This window comes from Stenella coeruleoalba, assembly GCF_951394435.1.
Source record: "Stenella coeruleoalba genome assembly, chromosome: X".
In the NCBI taxonomy this organism is placed as follows: domain Eukaryota; kingdom Metazoa; phylum Chordata; class Mammalia; order Artiodactyla; family Delphinidae; genus Stenella; species Stenella coeruleoalba.
In genome coordinates this window covers 547,682-568,886 of record NC_137152.1, presented here as the reverse complement: position 1 = coordinate 568,886, position 21,205 = coordinate 547,682, and positions in this window count along the sequence as shown.

Below are 21,205 nucleotides of genomic sequence, written 5' to 3'. Positions count from 1 at the left end.
GTGCCTTGTCATCACTACTCCAGGTAGGGGGCCGGACAGCCGACCGCAAGACACACCTGACCTCCTCACCTGGATGTCATAACAGCTGTCCACGTCCGTAGAAGTCCATCCCAGGACTGGACGTTCTCTGAGAGGAGGGACCAGGTCAGCCCTCCTTCTGACCCTGGCTCCCAGCTCAGCCCAGAGGTGGAGCTCGGTGACACACAGTGCAGGGCAACTGGCCCCTCTGCTCAGTGGATTATGGGGAGAACACTTAGGCCAGTAAGTGCTGAGTAAACATGCGTCATCCCAAAGATGGTAGAACGAGCTCACGCATGAATGACTGAACCTAAGTGTACACAGGTCCACTCCTTGACCATCCCCAATGCTCCAGATTTCTGTCCTCAACCGCCAAGCAGATATCTCCCCTGCATGACCACTATGCACCCCAAACTCAACCCTAACCCCAACACTTGCTCCTGACTTCCCCAACTCAGAAGGGGCTCTGCCAGCCGCTGTACAACTCGGTCCAAAACCAAAAGCCCGTCTCCATCCTCATTCCATCCCCCCAAAGCCACCAGCAAGTGCTGCTGGATCCACTTCCAAAGAGTTTCTCAAATCCATCCATCTTGCTCAGCTCTGGACCACAGCTTTGCTGCACCCACCATCAGGGCTCCCCTAAAATCCCACACCCACCTGTTTGTGCGCACACACTCTGCACGGAGGGTCCAGGACCGCCCTGCTACCTCGTAAGGCAGACCTTGAAACTGCATGGCTTGGAATGGTCCAGGGTCATCCGCGGCATTTGCGACGGAACCCGGCTCCCAGCCACGGCCGTCCTCCCCAGCTCCACGCCCCACACGTGGCAGCCACACTGGTCCTCCCAGGGACACACCAAGCTCTTCACAGCTGTCACCTCGCAGGAGCTGATTCTTGCCTGAAATGCTCTTCTTCTGGTCTTGCCCTGACTACTTCTTCCTCTTTTTGAAGATGTACCTGAAGTATCATCTCTTTAAGGGGTGCAGCCACCCCAAAGAAACCAGGTTCCCTCACCGCCACCGTTTTCCTTCTTCCGAGAATCATTACCTTGTTCACTTTATTTCTTTAGTCTGTTCCCTGCACTGGGACGCAGACACTGGAGCAGCAGCTGTCTGTCATTCTCCCCAGTTCATAGGGGGCTGGGCGGGTAGCTGAGGCTCAAAGGTGTAGGTTGAATTGTGTGCACATATTACACGGATGTAAGAAACAGGAGGATGCTATTTTCGACTGAACATGTGTACTGAGGAAACTCTGCCCTCTCTATCCCATCTCCCCTTCTTCCTCACTCCACAACTCCAATCTTGTAAGATTTGTCAGATGCCCAGCCACATATGACATATTTTTCTTTTGTTTTCCAACCTCTCTTCCACATCAGGGCAGCCACGTTGTCAGGTGTGGCTTTCAGACAAATTCTATAAAAGGGGAATAATATCCCTTGATGGTTTCCCCTGTTTTTGCCATGTTGTCAGTTGGTTTTTCTTATTCGTCTCATCTGGAATGTTGACGTGATGGCAGGAGCTACAGTAGCCATCTTGTGACAAGCCATCAGGGAACAGCAATAAAAAAAGAAAAATTGCAGAGACATCTGCCCAACATCTTTGAGACTCTGCACCAGCTCATGCAGCCTACCTTCAGGGTTCTTGTTACCTGAGGGAGAGAAAAGTCCCAGGGCTCTTGGGCTTGCTGGTTACACAGGTTACCAGGTGCATGTACCCAGAACAGATGGAGTTCTAGGACTAAAACTCCAGACACCAGTTCAAGCCAGCCACAGAGGGGGTGAGATTTGGATTCCTTAAACCAGTGCAAGGATGATGGTTGAAGCACTGAGTGGAAAGGAAAAAAGAAAGAAAGAAAGAAAAAGAAAGAAAGAGTGGGAGGATTGATGGAAAACACAGCCCCAGTTTTGAAAATTAACATACACACACTTGGGCGTGGTTTAAATGTTTAAAGACTCATGTTAAATCATAATAAAAATATTTCAGAGAAATAGTAGACTTGGCCAGAAGAAATAAAGAGGAAATTAATATAGATGGTGTATCCTGTGGCCACAGGATAAACCTGCCATTTCTAACCTCACCTGTCTAAAAGATAGAATTACTTGGAAATGGGTAAGAACTCTAGCAGCCCACAAGAAGGAAGATTTCTACATTGCAAAGATGGAAAAAAGATTAGCAGAAAAGGGAGGCACACAGAGAGACAAATACAACCTCCATCCCACAAGGGAAGGTCAGGGTAAATGTTTGTGCATGCTTGAAATACTAAGCCTTAAAAATATCTTGGTGCTTCTGGTTTTTCCATTTTGCATGATCTAATCGAAATTGAAGACCGGTAACCTGGCATAATTCTTTTTAAGCATGGAAGGGATTCTGGTGATATCATCAACAAGCTTGAAACCAAATAGAAAGATCCCAGCTGCCCAATTTGTTTCTCTGTTTAGCTGAGTTTCACCCTCCAAAGAGACTCTAAGTGCGTTTATTGTTTTCTTAAGTTCCCCTTTTTTCTTTCAATTCATTTTTAATTCTATATAAGAAGAACATTCCAGGAGAGGGGAAAAATCTGCCATCTTGTGTCTCTGATATTTCTTTTTGTCCAAAGCACTTCATTTTTCAACATCTAAAATATACGTAGCAGATGAATCTATTTCCTGTGTTACGTTTGCCTCTGCATTCAGATTCTCACTCTTGGTTTCTGATTACGAAGAGCTTAGAAATCGTACTCTTTGGGAGCTAAAATAAGGGGTCACCTTATGCCAGAGCTGGCAAGGCGTAGGGAGGCAGCAATATTAATATTTCTTGATAAAACAAGGCAAGGAAGGCATCGTTGTATAAAACTGTGACTTTTGATAGTTTAGAGGCTGGTAACTCTTTGTCTAATAAAAGTTTATTTAAAAAAAGCCCCTAATGCTACCATTTTGTTGCCAAAAATAGGGGTCCAGGTTCTTATAAATCTATGACGGTGTTCTTTGGATTTGTGATGGAAATGACTAAAACCATCTCGAGTTTCTTCATCACCGGATCAGATTTCCTAACGCTACCTGAAATATGAGTTTCGTGTCAGTATGACAAGGCTGTTCTTTAGACTGAAATTATAATTCTACTCTAAACCCCTTCTTTCAGTACTTTATGCTTTCCCATTATTTTCTGCACTGAATGTTAGTTTTAGCCCAAGAGGGATTTTCTGGGAAAGTTTCAGAAATCCATTCATCTATTTTTGAGCTGTCCGACCATGGGGAAATGAAGGGTTTATACACATTAAAACATTTTTCAGATGCCTTTTGGAGATCTTGGTTAGACTTGTATTTTAAAAATGCAGACATGCCGGGGAGAGAGTGTGGAGTGACAAATCCGTGCTTCTTACGACGGGGGGCGTTCATTATAAATGGACTCTCTACTTGCTTAAAATTAGCAAGACGCATAAACACACTGGGATAATCACCCTGCCATGGGGCTTGCTGTCTCACCAGTAATATTTATTAAGCTTCTACCAAGGAGGACGCACAGAGGGACAAGGCATTCTAGGAAAATATGTCACTTACCCTCAAAGCTCAACGTGTAATACAAGCTAGACTAACCACAACTTCTCAAAAGTATCTATTTAAGGGCACACTGTTATTTAAACACATGTAGTCAGAGCGGGAAGAAAGCGGAGGGAAAGTGTGGCTCCAGTTTCTTCACAAGCAGCTTTTACATATCATCTGTCTCTTAGCTTGACACTAAAGCGTCTTTCTAGATATATGTGTGTTTGTATAAAAAGATATACATGTATATATATAAAGAGACGTGTGTGTGTATATACATGTATGCATAGAAGATACACATGTATATATATTTTCCATATATAAAAAATATATGGCATCTATATAAATAAATCTACATTAATAGATCTAAAAAGCTAAATAAATAGCTATAAATAGATCCATCCATCCATATATATAAAATACGTATATAAAAAGACATAAATACAGAAAATATATGAACCCATATAAAGGCATATTTTTATATACATACATGTGTATATGAAAGTTACATATATATCCATATATATGGAAATCGATATAGATATATGTAGATAGCTATATCTATAAATAACTTCAAATTAGATCTAAAATCTAAATAAAATAGACATAGATACACAATATACAGATGCAATATGTATATAATAGACACAAATACAGAAGCGTATATATGTATTTATGTAAAGATTTATATGTATTTCTACACATAAACACGTATGTATACAAAAGATATATATGTATATATACTTCCATAAATGTGTGTGTATATATAATCAGTATTAATAAACCTATCTTAATGGATTTAAAATCTAAATAAAACAGATATAAATTGATACACACATATACTTTATAAATGTATGTAATAAATAAACAGATACAGAAACATGTAGGTGTATGTAATAGCATAGTAGCAAAGACGCACCGTCCTCTTTGATATGGGTGTGCATTATTGTGCAATGCTATGAAATTGAGTATGGAGAATTCCACTCCTGGGTATATATACCCAAAAAACCCCAAAAAACATTAATTTGAAAAGACACATGCACCCCAAAGTTCATAGCAGCACTATTTATAATAGCCAAGACATAGGAGCAAACTAAGGGTCCATCAAAAATATTAATTTATTAAAAACACATTTCCTTAATTAAAAGAAAAGAGGAATGGACACAGAAGATGTGGAATATATACATACAATGGAATACTTCTCAGCCATAAAATAAAAAAAAAGAAATTCTGCAGTTTACGAAAACATGGATGGACTTGGAGGGTATTATGCTTAGTGAAATAAGCCATACTGAGAAAGACAAATACCATATGATATCACTTATCTGTGGAATCTAAAAAATAAAACCAACCAGAGAAAATAATGAGGAAGAAACAGACTCACAGATACAGAGAACAAACTAGTGGGTCCCAGTGGGGAGAGAGCGGGCAAGATAAGAGTAGGGGAGAAAAAGGATTACTATGGGATTATATGAAATTATGTGTGTGAGAGTTTTGAAACTTGCAAAGCACTAGAGACTTTAAAGAATCTTTCATTCAATAAAAAAAAAAACGAAACAGAAGCATCTTTGGAGTTGGGGAAACAGGAAGAGGTTGGTAAATGGGAACAAACTTTCAACTGTAAGAGGAATACAGGCTAAGCACCTAATGTAAAACATGGTGACTATGGTTGACAACCGTGTTTTATATCATTGGAATTTGCTGAGAGACTAGAACTTACATGCTCTCACCAAAGTAGAAAAAAGATAAATATCTGAGGTGACGTATGTTTTCATTAACTAGATTTGGGGGGAAAAATCCTTTCATAATATAAACAGCGATCAAATCATCACGATGTTGTATGTCCATCACACCTCAATAAAGATGAAAAATAAAAAGCATCAGCAGCTCTGAACTAGCCCCTCACTGCAGGCACCTGAGGACCCCAATGCCATATGGGGAAGGGGGGAAAGGAGAAGACAGCCTCCACCCCAATCCAGGCTCCTGGCACCCCAGCTGTGCCTCATGGACCACGGCTTCCCCCTCCCCGCCCACTCCATAGACCTCGACTCTCCACTGCCCACCCCCGCTTCCCAGACAGCTCCCGAGGTGCCGCGCCCACCTCCACCCTACCCCCTGATGTTTTCTTACACCCTGTCTTCCCCAGAATCGCAGCCAGCAATCAATTAACTCTTCCAACAGTACCCAATCCCACTGAGTTTCAGGCAGCACTACCTAAATTCTTAGCCAACATGGATGGCAATTCTCCTGGGTCCTGGCGCCAACGATACCCTTAGCTACAAATATTTGCACATTTTCACTCATTTCTAGCTTTCTGCTCCACAATTCTCTCTGTCTTTCTAATTCTTTGAGTTACACACTGTTCATTCTGCCCACTTGGGGTCCACCCCCCCAGACACTCCGTGAAGTACTAAGACCAACTTTGCACACTGCCTGAGCCAATGGGTCTCAATGCATTTATCGTCTGTCCTTTTTTTGGCAGGGAGGGAGATACGGGGGTTATCATGTTGTATTTACATGTATCCTCATCTTCTAGGGGTGAAACTGTGTCCTCCCAAAATTCCTGTGCTGAAGTTCTACCCCTAGGACCTCAAATAGTGACCTTGTTTGGAAATAAGGTCATTGCAGATGTAGTGAGTTAAGATGGGTCATACTGGAGAAGCGTGGGCCTTCATCCAGTAAGGCTGGTGTCCTTATAAGGTGGAGAAATTTGGACACAGACGAGCACACAAGGAGACGTCCTATGAAGATGGAATAGAAATGGGAGCAATGCAGCTGCAAACCAAGGATTTGGGGCAGCCCCTAGAAGCTCGGGGAGAAGCCTGGAATGGAGTCTCCCTCTGAGTCTCCAGAAGGAAGCAACCCTGCCAACTCTTTGATTTCAGAGACCTCTGAGCTCCAGAACCGTGAGACCACAAATCTCTGTTTTAAGCAGCCCCATCTGTGGTATTTTGTTGCAGCAGCCCTGGGAAACTAACAGAGCATCTTTCCCAAACTAGTAGGATTTTAAAACGGAATCCCCAAGGCAATAGCTACTCGGACCAAGCAATGTAACTACTGCATCTCTATTTCATTTGGGAAAGCGAAGATGCCCCAATGGAACTGTTCACAACCTTTGAAAAGAAAGGCAGCCAATAATTCACGGCAGCATTGGTGAGACAGAATCCACCAGAAAGTGCTCGCTTTGGAAGAAAGGATGCTGTGCTTCAAATCAGAGGATGAGTGGCCACACCCCAGTGGTGTCCTTTTAATGCTAGCTCTTGCCTCCAGGGTGAGTGAGGCTCCAGATGGTGGAGCCTCTGAATGCAGAAGATGAAAGACTTGGTGAATACGGCATCCCCACCACGCCCTTCATAAACCCTCCTTCGAAAGTCACCAGCCATGTCCTCAAAGGGTCCTGGTCTAATGGCGAGAAGGTGCAAGCAACTATAATCGTGTACAAGAGAACAATGCAAGAGGTGTAGGCACCACGAAAGATGGGGGATGTCATTGTCTGCCTTGAGGAGGAGAGAAGACCTTTTGAAAATCTCATCTCCTTCCTCAACCCCTCTTGCAAAAAAGAAACCAGGATATTTTCCCCACTTGTCAATCACTATTATCTTTTCCTAATCCCTCGTGAAATTTTGAAGGGTCTCCCTTTCTTTCTCTAAATTGCCCCGAGACGCTTATTATGGGAAGTTATCCGAGAACCTCGTTTGCTTTGCTGTTCCACTTTAAAGAGCATCATGCCAAGTTCCGAAAGTTGTCCCGGCTTTATGTTGGAAATTTAAAGCCCTTGAGACTTTCCCGGATTAAATGCAGACTTAAAAAAAAAAAAGCTTGATTATTCTGGACTAAATTTCTAAATGTATCATAAGAAAAGAAAATCTGATCTTTCAGGATTTTTTTTTTTTTTGGACTGAAATTGGACTGCAAGGATTCGTGTTTCTTGCATTGTTACAAACTGCTCAGTTTCCTTCGGGGACAAATTACGGATAATGTGGAGATTCAGACGAAGGCCGTACTGTACAATCGTTCATTTTACGAGAAATTTGCCAACTCTGCCCAGAATGATGTGGCTGTTCTTTCCACTGGAGACGTTCTGTGGTCCAAAAAGATGCAAAGAGGCATTTTCAATTTTGAAGAGATTCATCTGGCTTTCCTAGAAGCGAGGAGAGGATGCTGGCGCACACAGCAATGAATTGTCTTCTCCCAGACTGCAAGGTTTTGAAAGACCTGCTGGGTCTTGGACTTCAGCCTCTGACCCCTGCTTGGACCTGTTGTCAGTGTTCCCTGAGCATGAATTCAGGCTGTGCTTGCATACATCCAGTGATGGAAGACGCACCCCCTCATTAAGAATCTATTTCTCCCTTGCACAGCTCTGGTGTTTAGACATCCCTTCTTTGTGTGGACCTGAAATTGGTCTCCTGGGTGCATGATTCCTTACCCTGTATGTTAGACTGTAAAGGGAAGCCCGAATGGCTCTTCCACATGGCTGACTTTCAAATATTTGCAGGCAAACATCACAGCCTTGCCTAGTTCTTCTTTTCCTGGGAGGCTTTTATTCTTTGGGCTGAATACCTCCAGACCCCCCATCTTTCTCCAAATGCAGAAGATTCTAGAAGTGTCCCCACCACTGTCTCACTGTCCTGCTCACCTCCAGTTTGTGTGTCATTGGCTACCACCCCCAGGCCATCCTCCAGAAGCTGCCTGACCATCTCAGGATGAAGTGGGACCCCATGTTATGGTCTGAGACCACATCAGTATTGCTGGCAACCATCACACATATGCACACTCAAATACACCCTCACGTGCACACACATCTCTCACACATACATACACATCAGGAACCCTCACATCTCTCACATAGGTACACACATACACCCAAAACAGTCACACATCTTATACACACATGTGCACACACATACATGTACACATACATATGTTAACTATCCCCCCAAGAAGAATCATCAGCCTTCTTCATGTGCCCTATTGATAAACTACATCTTCACCTTTCAGAGCTGGTACAGTTTTGCTAGTGAGAAAGAGGAATGGATTTTAACTCCAAAACATCAAGAATTATATTAAATGTAAATCAGCTAAATGCACCAATTAAAAAAGCAGAGATAATCAAACTAGATTTAAACAAAACAATTGTAGGCTGCCTAAGAGACATCTAAAATGTAAGGAAAGTGTTCAAATAAAGACGTGGGAAAATAAATAGTCCATCCTCATTCTTCAAAGATTTTGTATTTGCAAAGTTGTCTACTTGCTAAAATTTATGTGTAACCCCAAAATTGATACTCACAATGTTTTCCCACTTATTTGTAGACATGTGAGGTGTGGTGGGAAGTGTGAGTCACCTGAGGTGCGCGGTCCCAGCTGAGGTTGGATGGGTGATGCTCAGTCTTCTTGTTTCAACTCTCAGACTGTAAACCAGTTTCTTTTTCTCGGTCTGCTTTAGGACTTTTTTTTTTGCATTCGTGTGCTTTTTGTTGGTGACTTTTCTATTTAAAAATGACCCTAAGCAAGTGAAGAAATTCTAGCTGGTGTTACTTAGTGCAAGAAGGCTGTGTTGTGCTTTACAGAGAAAATATGTGTGTTAGATGAGCTTGGTTCAGGCAAGAGTTATAGTGCTGTTGGTTGTGATTTCAGTGTGGATGAATCCACAATAATGTATTCAACGAGGAGTCTTTAAGAAGAAACATGATAAAATAAGGTTACATTTTGATCTGTTGATGAAATGTTGTCACCAGAGGATCATAGGAACTTAATATCATGTTTTCCCTAGGAACAAAGGGTCCATCTTCACTAATTTTATTATTTATGGGGACTTCATAGAGCACACCTACCATGAATAATGATAATTGACTGTACTATGCAAATATTAACAACAACAACAACAAAACCTAGTAAGGCTACATTAGTATCAAAGTAGAACTTAAATAAATACTAAAGATGAAGAGAAAAACTTTTTTATCATAAAAGGCTCAATTCTCCAGGAATATGAAACAATTACAAACTTGTATGCACCTGATAACAAAGATTCAAAACATATAAAGCAAAACTTAGAGGAAGTAAAATAAGCAATCCACAGTTTTATTAGGGCATCTTAATGTACTTTTTTAGTAGTAGAGAGAATAAGCAGGTCAAAACCCAATTATGGGTTTAAGAATTTAATTTTGTTCAAATCTTGTACTCTGAGTTTTGCCTCGTGAGTAGATTTAGAACTCCATAACCAATGACTGCAGAATATTTACCCTTTTCAAGCACCCATGAAACATTTACAAGATTTAACCATATGCTGAGCCATTAACCAAACTTCTACAGACATCGGGGATTGAAATCGTATAAAGTACATTTTCCGACTCCAGTGCAATTAAGCTGGAAGTAAATAATGAAAAGATAACTAGAAAATCCCTTAAGTCTGACAGTTAAGCACTGCACTTTCAATTAACCCACGAGCCAAAGAGGAAATCAAAACAAACACTGGGAAGTATTTCAATCAGAATGGTTATAAAAGTATAACCTGTCAAAATTTAAGTGCAGTGTAAGCAGATTTGTGGGGGGAAATTTACAGCTTTAAATTCTTTTATAAAAAGGAAGAAAGGCTGGAAATCAGTGAGTTAAGACCCCATCTCAAAAAGTCAGAAAAGTAATGAAACCCAAAGAAATAACAGAAATTAATTAATTAAATAATGAACATAACACAGGAAAAATCAACGGAACCAAAATGGGCTGTGTGAAAAGACCAACACAAATTATATACCCCTGACAAGTCTTATCAAGAAAACAATGGAAGATAGAAAAGAGACATTAAAAAGCAATATTAAGAGAAGAAAGAGATGCCTGTAGATCCTTTATATTTCTTTTAAAAAATAAAGAGATAAAAAACAACTTTAGGCCAAAATTTAATTCTTAGATAAAATGGACAAGTTCTTAGAAATAAAAACATGAATTCAAAGCACTTACTGTATAATTTAAAATTTTGCCACAAGGAAATTACCAGGTCCAGATAGCTTTGCTAGTAAATTTAATGAATACTTAAGGAAGAAAAAAATGCCAACTTTACACAAACGTTTCCAGCACCTGCGACAAGAGGGAATACTTCCCAAACTCATTTTTATGAGGCCAATACTGAGCAGGGAATTATTAAAAAGCAAAATTACAGGTCGACCTCATTTACGGAGGAAGACAAACACTTTTATACAAAATAGTAGCAAGCTAAATATAAAAATGCTTGTTTTAAAAAAGGGTCATAAAGGAATGATGGGTTTATTCCAACATACCTGAGAACAGAAGAAAGAGATGCTGCAGCTGTTTTGGAGACCACCTGTCCCTCAGCTCTGCAAATAGGACTATTGTCCAGAAATAAATGACTTGCCTTCAACCAAGAGTAAGAAGGAGGTCTTATTGGTATCCTTTCCTTTGCCTCTGAAGAGCTTGCTCTAAAAAGTTAGTTAAGGGATGCATTAAGATCTTATGAATGGGATGATGGTGAGCATCTAGCTTGGGGACAGCTCTTGAGGACTTGTGCCCCAGAAGAGCATATGTACTTCCTACCAGCTATGCACACGGGAACCACACACACAACCTACACAGGCAACATGCATGATGTGTATCTGCAAAGTAGCAAGTACGCCATCCTCACAGATCACTGGGAAGGTGAACTTGCTGCCTTATAAAACTATCGTCGACAAATAAGATTGATTAAATGCCTCTCCACGCACAGCCTTGCGCGAGAGGGAGAGACAAATCCCAAAGTTTGAAAAGCTGACTTCATTGCCACTTGTTATTTAAAGCCCCGGGCTTCACCAGAGACTTGGCAACAGGCTTAAGCGAAAGAGCAGAGCCCAGCGGCCCCAATAACTTTCTCGGTGGACCGTTAAACCAGACACTGACATCTGAGCCACCCCATACATTTTTTCAGGATCCAAGGCGATCTGTCTCTGCCCATTGAAAATCCAAATTTTATGGACTGCATCCACACAGCCAGAAGGTGAAGCAGGGTGGACGGGGGAGCAGATTGCAAAATAATTCCAATTACAGGAAGTCATAGTTGGGGCCAGCATAATGAGAAATACATTACTCTTTTTTGTTTTTCTGTTTGTAGATTCTTTTTCACTAATTTTTATTGAAGTATAGTTGCCTTACGATGTTGTGTTAGTTCCTGCCGTACAGCAAAGTGAATCAGCTCAACGTATACACTTGTCCCTCTTTTTGGGGTTTTCTTCCCATTTAGGTCACCGCAGAGCACTGAGTAGAGTTCCCTGTGCTATACAGCAGGTTCTTATTAGTTATCTATTTTGTACACAGTAGTGTATATATGTTACTCTTAATGTCTGTGCTTACACAGTTTTCTAATTTTATCACTGTTTCCAGTACCAGACACTAAGTCACTTGCCTTTGCTGTATCCGTGGTAGCAGGTGTGCGTACCTAAGCTCACCTTGATGTTACTTAAGGGGACTCTAAAGTGTACATTTTTTTCCTACTCCCACTAGTTCTACGTTCCATAGACACAAAGCATCAGTGTTCAGACAGAGCTGCTGAGAAAATGTAAGACATCAAGGTATGAGGATGCTTCATTTTACTCCAGCAAACCCAAGTTTCAGGGAGATTTCAATAATTGCAGCATCAGATGTCAAGCACTGTTCCAGCCTCTTTACCATCCTGATTCATTTCTGCAGTATTTCCAGCCTCCTTGCAAAGCAGACATGAGTAGTGTTACTTTACAGATGGGGAAACGGAGTGAGCAACGTTAAGTAGCTTGTCCCAAATCAAACAGCTAATACCGTGTGACATGGGGATGCAAAGCCTCATCTCTCTTGGCTTTCTTCTGTCATGCATCCCTCTTTTAATAATAATTGAGACAGGTTGGAATCTGGGACCTGGGACCCTTTGCTGCAGGGCTTGCACCTGGACAGACGTCTCCTCCAGCAACAGATACCAAGAAACTATAACGGACTAAAAATAACTGCGTGCATGCACAGTTGGGGCAAATTATGGACAAGATACAAAAAGAACAAAAAACCCAACTGCCACTGCTGGAGAGCCAAGAGCAAAACAGGGGGGTGGGAGCAAAAGCAGGGCACGGCATGCCTCCTCCACTCAACACCACCAAAGGGGTGGGCAAACCACCTAAGCTGCCTCCCCTCCAGCCCGACCCCTGGACCCACCCGTACCTTCACCTCGTATAAGGAGCCAGCTCCCCCCTCCTCGAGGAGCGGGGCAAGGGCACCTGTTACTTGTTCTCGCTCCCCCCCTGCTGCAGCAGGGACCCCAGTAAAGCCTTGCCTGAATTTCTTGTCTGGCCTCTGATCAATTTCTATTGAGTAAGGAGGGTCAAGAACCCTGGTGGGTAACATAATCACCCTTGAGTGAGTTTTGACTGGGTGCCGAGAGAGCCCTGTATCACCGTCCGTCTTCCCAACAGTGCTGCAAACAGGATTATACTAATTTCACCATGGAAGTTTACAAACGTGTCCGAGGTCGTCGGGCTCCTCATTTCAATACAACAAATTGATTCCTGCCCAGGTGTGCCCAGCTCATTGCATTTTGCCATGGACTTACCTACCTAAACTTCTACCCTTCTTTGTAGCGATACATCAAATTGTTTCTGCAGCGATTTGCACACAAGAGGCTGCAGACCAATTGCATCCTACATCAGGTGAACCAGAGGACAGGAAGGTGAGACACAACCCACGGCAACTTCTTCACGTGGACTCATGTGGTGTGGTGTGGACCCTCTGTGGATCCCAGCCCCACCCACAGAACTTCTGAAATCCGAAAGACTTTAACAATTGGCTTGTAGACTGCTCCTTATATATCTTAAAGTATTTTTAAAATTGAAGTATAGGTGATGTACAATATTATACAAGTTACAGATATACAATATAGTGATTTATAATTTTTAAAGGTTATACTCCATTTATAGTCATTATAAAATATTGGCTATATTCCCTGTGCTGTACAATATGTCCTTGTAGCTTATTTTATACCTAATAATTTGTACCTCTTAATCCCCTCCCCCTATATTGCCCCTCCCCCTTCCCTCTCCCTACCGGTAACCACTAGTTTGTTTTCTGTATCTGTGAGCCTGCTTTTTTGGTATATTCACTAGTTTGTTATATTTTTTAGATTTAACATATAAGTGATATCATGCAGTATTTGTCCTTCTTTGTCTGACATTTCACTAAGCATAATGCCCTCCAAGTATATACAAGTTGCTGCAAATGGCAAAATTTCATTCTTTTTTTATGGCTGAGTAATATTCCATTGTACATATGTACCACATCTTCTTTATCTATTCATCTGTCAATGGATACTTAGGTTGCTGCGGTCCTTATATTTTTAATTTTAAACTTCTCAATACAAAACTTTGCTTGAAAGAACAATACATAAACATGAATCAGTGATCTCTCTGGTTGCAACGAATGGGGGACGGGGGACCTTTAAGCCTGGTTTGGAAACTACTGGGATAACAAACTATCTTTTAACAAGAAGATCTTGTGTCCAGAGAGTGACCACCCAGGATGACGCTGCCCCAGAGCAGGTCACATGAGACAGCTCTGAAAGTGTTTATCATTCCCAAGTGGAAAGTCAGGGTAGACCAGATGACCATACAAGGTCCCAGCAAACACAAGATTATAAAATTCTATCAGGAGATCCAGGAACTTAAAGAGGGGGTTTTTGTGTTAATATGGGCTACTGAGAATCAGAATAATACTCCATTTTTAAAAATTATGATATGCTCAGCCATAAAAAGAGAATGAAATCATGCCATTTGCAGCAACATGGATGGACCTAGAGATGATCATACTCAGTGAAGTAAGTCAGAGAAAGACAAATATATGATATCCCTTACATGTGGAATCTAAAAAATGATACAAATGAACTTATTTACAAAACAGAAGTAGACTCACAGACATAGAATACAAGCTACCAAGGGGGAAAGAGGGGAGGGGGGATAAATTAGGAGTTTGGGATTAGCATATATATAAAATAGATAATCAACAAAGACCTACTGTGTAGCACAGGGAACTATACTCAGTATCTTGGAATAACCTATAATGGAAAAGAATCTGAAAAAGAATATATATATATATATATTCTTATACATGTATACATTTGAATCAGTTTGCTGTACACCTGAAACTAACAAAACATTGTAAATCAACTATACTTCAATTTCAAAAAATTAAAATTAAAAAAAATTTAAATTGTGATAAAATAGCACAGAGAAATTACTATTCTAAGCACGGAACGTGCACCATTTGTGTGTGTGTAGCACCTTCACAGCATTGTGTAACCACCACATGTGTCTAGTTCCAGAATGTTTTCGCCAAAGAGAAACTCTCCTCCACCCTCGCCCTCATGTCTCTGTATCCAGATCTTTTTTTTTTTTAACTTTTGTTTTTGTTTTGTTTTGTTGTTTTGGCTGCGTTGGGTCTTCGTTGCTGCGTGCGGGCTTTCTCTATTTGTGGTGAGCGTGGGCGGCTCTTCCTTGTGGTGCACGGGCTTCTCACTGCAGTGGCTTCTCTTGTTGCGGAGCACGGGCTCTAGGCACGCGAGCTTCAGTAGTTGTGGCACGTGGGCTCAGTAGTTGTGGCGCACGGGCTTAGTTGCTCCGCGGCATGTGGGATCTTCCTGGACCAGGGCTCGAACCCGTGTCCCCTGCATTGGCACATGGATTCTTAAGCACTGCTCCACCAGGGAAGTCCTGTACCCAGATCGTGGCCATGTGCTGCTTTCTGGAGCAACTCCTGGGAAGGAGAGCAAAGCCAATTGTGACCCAACTTACTCATCCTCCGGGGAGAAGGTGAGGCTCTGAATATAAGTTATTCTCTAAGTGTCTTAGGAAGGAAGGGTGGGGATAGATGCTGGGAGCTCCTGGCAGCATCCACCAGTGACACCTGTCCCATCCTGGGTTCTGCTGTCACAAGACCCAGCTCCTCAGTGTTTACCAGAATGGGCCTGCCTTTGTGCCATCCACTTCCCCCTCCATCAGGGAGACCTCCCTCATCAGCTTCAGTGGATGCTGCCTTCCTTGGCCCCGCCGAACACCATGCAAACCGTCCGTGAAAGCACCTACCATATCTCCCTTTACCTCCCAGGAGAGCAAGGGCCCCAGGTGCACAGGTGGGCTCCATTCCCCTATGCTTTCCAAGCAGCCCCGGCATTGTTCGGTTTGTGGAATGCACGAATGCATAGATGGAACCTGAAGGTTAGGGGGATGCCTTTCCAGTCTGTGAGACTGATTTTCTCACCCCAAAAGAGAGATGCTCCCCTTCGAAGAGGGAAGGACCCTGCCCAGCCCTGCTCACATGAGCCTGGAGAGACCCAGACATCTCAGCAACTGGATGCTCCTTCCCACACGAGGAAGACGCACATCTTCAGGAAGGACTGGTCGGATGCAGCTTCTGACTGCACAGAGGCCTGCAGGCATCTACAGAAATAGGAAGGAGACAGGGAGCCTGAAACACATCCCCCGTAAACTACCACCGACAACCCCCCCCACCAGCCCTGCTGTGATCCACCCAGGAGCCACATCGAGGGAGGGGCCACCAACTGGCCACTCTCCAGACCCAGTGAACCGTCTCTGGGGAGTGCCACAGCAGCTAGTGTTTCTACCCTGGGAGAAGAGCTTTCCCTAGAGTTTCAATTGGAAAAATTTGCCCTGCTTAAGATGGATCAACAGGAAATGAATTAGCCATGACGTCAAAAAACAAACTACCTTGAACGTAAATCAAGACGGGTACCCTCGGTTCACATCATGGAGTCAGGATGGGCACGCCCTTCCTGGGATGGCGGCACCAGCCTGGAAACCTGTGAGGGGGACTTTCCCCCAGAGAGCCCCACTTGTCTCCCAGATGATGCAGTAACAGACCAGGGACCTCCAACACGCCCCCTCTGACCATCCAGAGCACCCCGGCCACTTATAGAGCCCTGCCTGTGTCACCTTATTTCCAATCCCCAGCAGTGCCAACCCGGCATCCCCGGGTGTCGTGAGGGGCCAGAGATCCCAGCAATGCCAACCCAGCATCCCCGGGTGCCATGAGGGGCCAGCCACTCCAGGAATGCTAACCCGGCATCACAGGATCCTGTAAGGGACCAGGACCGAGGTGCCTGTGTCGATGATGGTTTGTTCGCACGAGCCTGCCTCCCAGACCTCCTATTTCATGTTCGCAATGAGCATGGCATGTGAGGGCAGAGCCAGAGCTTAATCACTCCTAATACAATAAAGCCGCACTTTAAAATACGATTAACCTCATCTGTCTAGATTTGGGGCTAATAGACCATCGTGGGCACATTGTCTTAACACCTGCCAGTTATGCCTGTATTTATTAATCCACTCTTCCACCAGGGCGGAATTCTTTTTTTTTTTTTCCGAGGGAACACCAACTGCAGCGGCCCGCGCGCATGGCTACGGGTTAGAGAGGGCACTAATTAAATGTCAGGCTTGACAGATTAAAATTATGAAATTTAAAATCGCCACGGAGTTCTTTGTCATTGTCAAATTAGGAGTCAGGGTGAGGAGGCACCCAGCGGTGAGCCGTGTAACGGATTGAATGGGAATGGGGTAGAACAGCAGCCTTTCCCGCATCCAGATCAGCCTGGGGTTCAGATCAAAGCAGGTGAGGAGAGGGTAGGGGGCTCCCGCTTCATATTCCAACAGAGCGCGGGGTGGCCACCAGCAGCCGTAATACACACATCTACTGCATCTGTGCACTTGGGTACCAGCGGGAGGTGTGGGCCAGGCGATGGATCGATCATACATGTTGGGGTGTGTGTGTGTGTGTGTGTGTGTGTGTGTAATCTGCACCAGGATGATTTACGGATTTAGATCAGGAAGGGACACCCCCCGCCCCCCCGACTCCATATTTACGAGACAGGGGCATATGTGATTGTGCTTTAAAGTAACAATGTCATACCCTGCCTTCACTCCCATGGCCGACCACCCCAGTCATTACACTGAGGATGAACATCCAATTAAAAGTCTTGGATGACACTGAAAAGGACCAGTTCCAATGCATGTCTGGTGGTTTCCATCCTGAAAGGTGCTCGAGATCCCAGTCTTTCAGGGGCTGGGTGGCTGCTCCTACTACGGAAATTGGAAGCCCCATAGTAGAGGGCATCGCAGGACCATGCCAAGGGACTAGACACCCCAGTGTCCCCAGCCTAGGGAACGATTAGCCTTGACCCTGCAAACAGAGTGGGAGGAAGTGCCTAGACCAAGCCCCCCACACGCCCGCTGCTCCCCGGATTTCCAGCATCTACACGGGTAACGCAGCTACAGCCAGAAAAGCGTGCAGACCTCCTTGTGAATAATTAAGCAGCGGTAACTGATGAAATGTGACACCTTTCAAAGACATTCTGCACCGTCATACGTCTTAGGATGAGAATATCTGTCTCTTTTAAGAGCCTTTCGTTCAAGAAACGCCAAATTGCGGAACCCCAAATCCACCTGCCGTGTGTGGACATCACCTCAAGCCCGAGCTCTGTGCGGTGGGACTGGCCCCATGTGCTGTGCCTCGTGAAGGACACGTCCCTGTGGGCCACGGGACACAGACGGTGACCACGCACTGGCCTCCAGCTGGGACAAAGCCACCGGCAGAAGGGCTGAGGACAGGAGCATCGCAGCAAGCGAACTCAGAGAGTTTGAGTATTGGGGTGGGGACAGCTGTAAGCTCCGCCCACCAATGCCTCGTTCCGTCTATGGGATTCTCAGTATTCCCATTTCAATAGACTTTTTCAATTGAACTTTTTTCACTGAGGTAGAGCACACGTAACCTAAAGTTTACCATCAGTGACATTTAGTGCAGTCACAGTGTTGTGCAACCACCACCTGTGTCTGCTTCCAGAACCTTCTCATCCTCCAAAGGAGACCCCGTCCCCGTGAGCAGTCGCTCCCCATCCCCCTCCCCCAGCCCCTGGCACCACGAATCCACTTCCTCTCTATGGATTTGCGTGTTCTGGACGTTTCCTGTCAATGGAATCACACACTATGTGTCCTGCTGTGTCTGCTTCTCTCACTGAGCATCGTGTGTACAAGGTCCATCCACGTGGCAGCCTGTGTCAGAGCTTCGCTCCTTTTCACGGCTGAGTCATATTCCACTGTGTGGACGGACCCCGTGCTGTGTATCCATCCATCCATCCATCCATTCAGCCATCCATGGACACTTGGGGTGTTTCCACATTTTGCCTATTGTGATTAGTGCTGCTGTGAATGTTCATATACAAGTATTTGTTTGAGACCCTGCTTCCAATTCTTTGGGGGTAAATCCTTAGGAATGAAATTGCTGGGTCACATGGTGATTCTATGCTTCACCTTCCGAGGAGCCACCAGACTGCCTTCCACCGCGGCTGCACCATTTGATGCCCCCACCAGCTGTGTATGAATCTTCCAAGTCCTCCACCTCCTCCCCAACCCTTGTTATTTTCATGGTTATTATTGTCATCATCACTCTCGTGGGTGTGAGACAGTATCTCACTGTGGTTCTGATTCGTGTTTCCCTGATGATTGCCGATGCATCTTTCCATGTGCTTGTCGGCTCTCCGTGTATCTCCTTCAGAGAAATGTCTGTTCAAATCCTTTACCCACTTTTTAATTGGGTTGTTTGTCTTTTTGGGGTTGAATTAATACAGCCCTTTCGTAAGCTTAGCTGTTGACTTTTTAAAGTAATTATCTTAGTTCATTGAAGGCTTGTGTTTCTTCTCCCATAGAATCTTCAGTGCATATCAAAAGAGGAAAAAAATGAGGGAAGCTCATAAAATCGGGCTGGATGTCCCTTCAAGGTTTGTAATCAAACCCCGTCATTTCAGAGCATCAGCAGCTGAAGGAGATGCATCCCATCGAGGTTCTAACCCGTCCCTGAAGGAGAACATACATATTTGATTTGGGCATCTTCTCCTCCAGCAAATGGCAACTTCTTCCACAAAACAAGAACGAGCGTGTACTGCCTTACTGGGCTGTAGTGTCCCTCAAAATTCACATGCAAGCAAAATCTTAGAACAGGACCTTATTTGGAAATAGGGTGTTTGCAGATACGATGAAGTGAAGGGTCTGAGATGAGGTCCTCCTGGATGAGGGTGACCCTACATCCAATGACAAGGTCCTTCTAAGAGACAGAAGAGGAGAGGCACAGACACACAGGAGAAGCCACGTGAAGACAGAGGCAGGAATGGGAGGGATGCAGCCACAAGCCCAGGGATGCCTGGAGCCCCCAGAAGCTGGAAGAGGCGGGAAGGACCCTCCCCTGGAGCCTCTGGAGGGAGCGTGGCCCTAGGATACCTTGACCTTAGACGCCTGGTCTCCAGGATGGGGGAGGATGAATTCCTATTAAGTCCCACGGTGTGTGCTCATCTGTTACAGCTGCACCAGGAAACTTGAACACTTTACAACAGAAGTAATAACCACACTTCTTAAGGGTTCGCTCTGTGCCTGATGTGGACCAAGGTTTTCCACATGCCTGGTTTTATTTCCACCTCAAGCACTGCCCCGATTTCACAGATAGGGAGGTTGAGACCCATTGGAGTGACCGACTAGCCCAGTCCTGACTGCACCGTCCTCACCCTTCACCATAAGCTGCTGCCTTCTGTTTTAAATGGAAACCTACTCCTTTTGCAAACAGATTTAATTATTGTCCCTAAAACATGCAATGCCTTCTCTCCCTGGAATGCATGGGGACCGACCGCATTTGGCCCAATGTCGTTGCACCCCGAATCCCCCAGAGTCCGTGCAGAACCAGCCGAGGGGCAGACAATCAAGGCACGTGTGTCCACGAATGAACAAACAACCAAGTTCAAACAGGAGCCCCTTTGTTCTGTCAAATTTTCTTGCCCCTTCTTCCCCCATGTGTCACCAGAAGATGGTATTTGAATTTTTCCAAGTCTTAGAACTGCTTTTTTTTCTTAGGATTTTTTACAATATAAAATACGTGGCTGAAAACTGAAATCAGGGACCCTTTGAAGTGAGAATAGTGCTGAGGGAAGTACTGCTGAAGAGGGGACATTTAAAAATTTCTGCTGGTCCACAGAGGACGTTTATTTGATGCAACAAAACAATATTGTGAGATTCAACCCCAAAAAGGAATGAAAAACTGTGTACAACACACATAGAAAACCAAAATGTCCACTGTGACAACTATATATTTCTAAATAATGCTTCTAAAATAACTCAATGATTAAAATCTATATGAAAACAGCAGGGAGTTAATAGCCATTCACATCAATCTCAGGGTTTCTTAACTTATCCCCTTTCTTGCCGTGTACATTAACATTCAGGGGGTCTAGGCGCAGGACATGGATGTCTTTTTAGGCGTCAAGATTCTGCCTCCCATTGTTGAGAACTAAGGTGGCATATTTAAGAAGGGGCAGAAGGCGTGGAAACACGGTGGGGTCAGCTCTGATGTCATGAGCGCTCGGAAAAGGGAAACTCGTAGTCAGCTGGAAAAGCATGGTCTGGAATTCAGAGGAAGGGGCTGAAAAAGGCCCTCCGAGGTTCCTCTGTGAACCACTTTGTGCGTCCACTCAGCATTCGATGCTGGGGTAAACGAAGTGCAGGCGTGTTCTCGTTCTGGCCGGGGCCCTGCCGGGATCTCGAATCCCCTTCACTTACTCCACTCCTCAGCTTGGTCTCCACGACATTCCGATGTCATCTCAGCTCTGAGAGCTGGGTCCCAGCCTTCCCT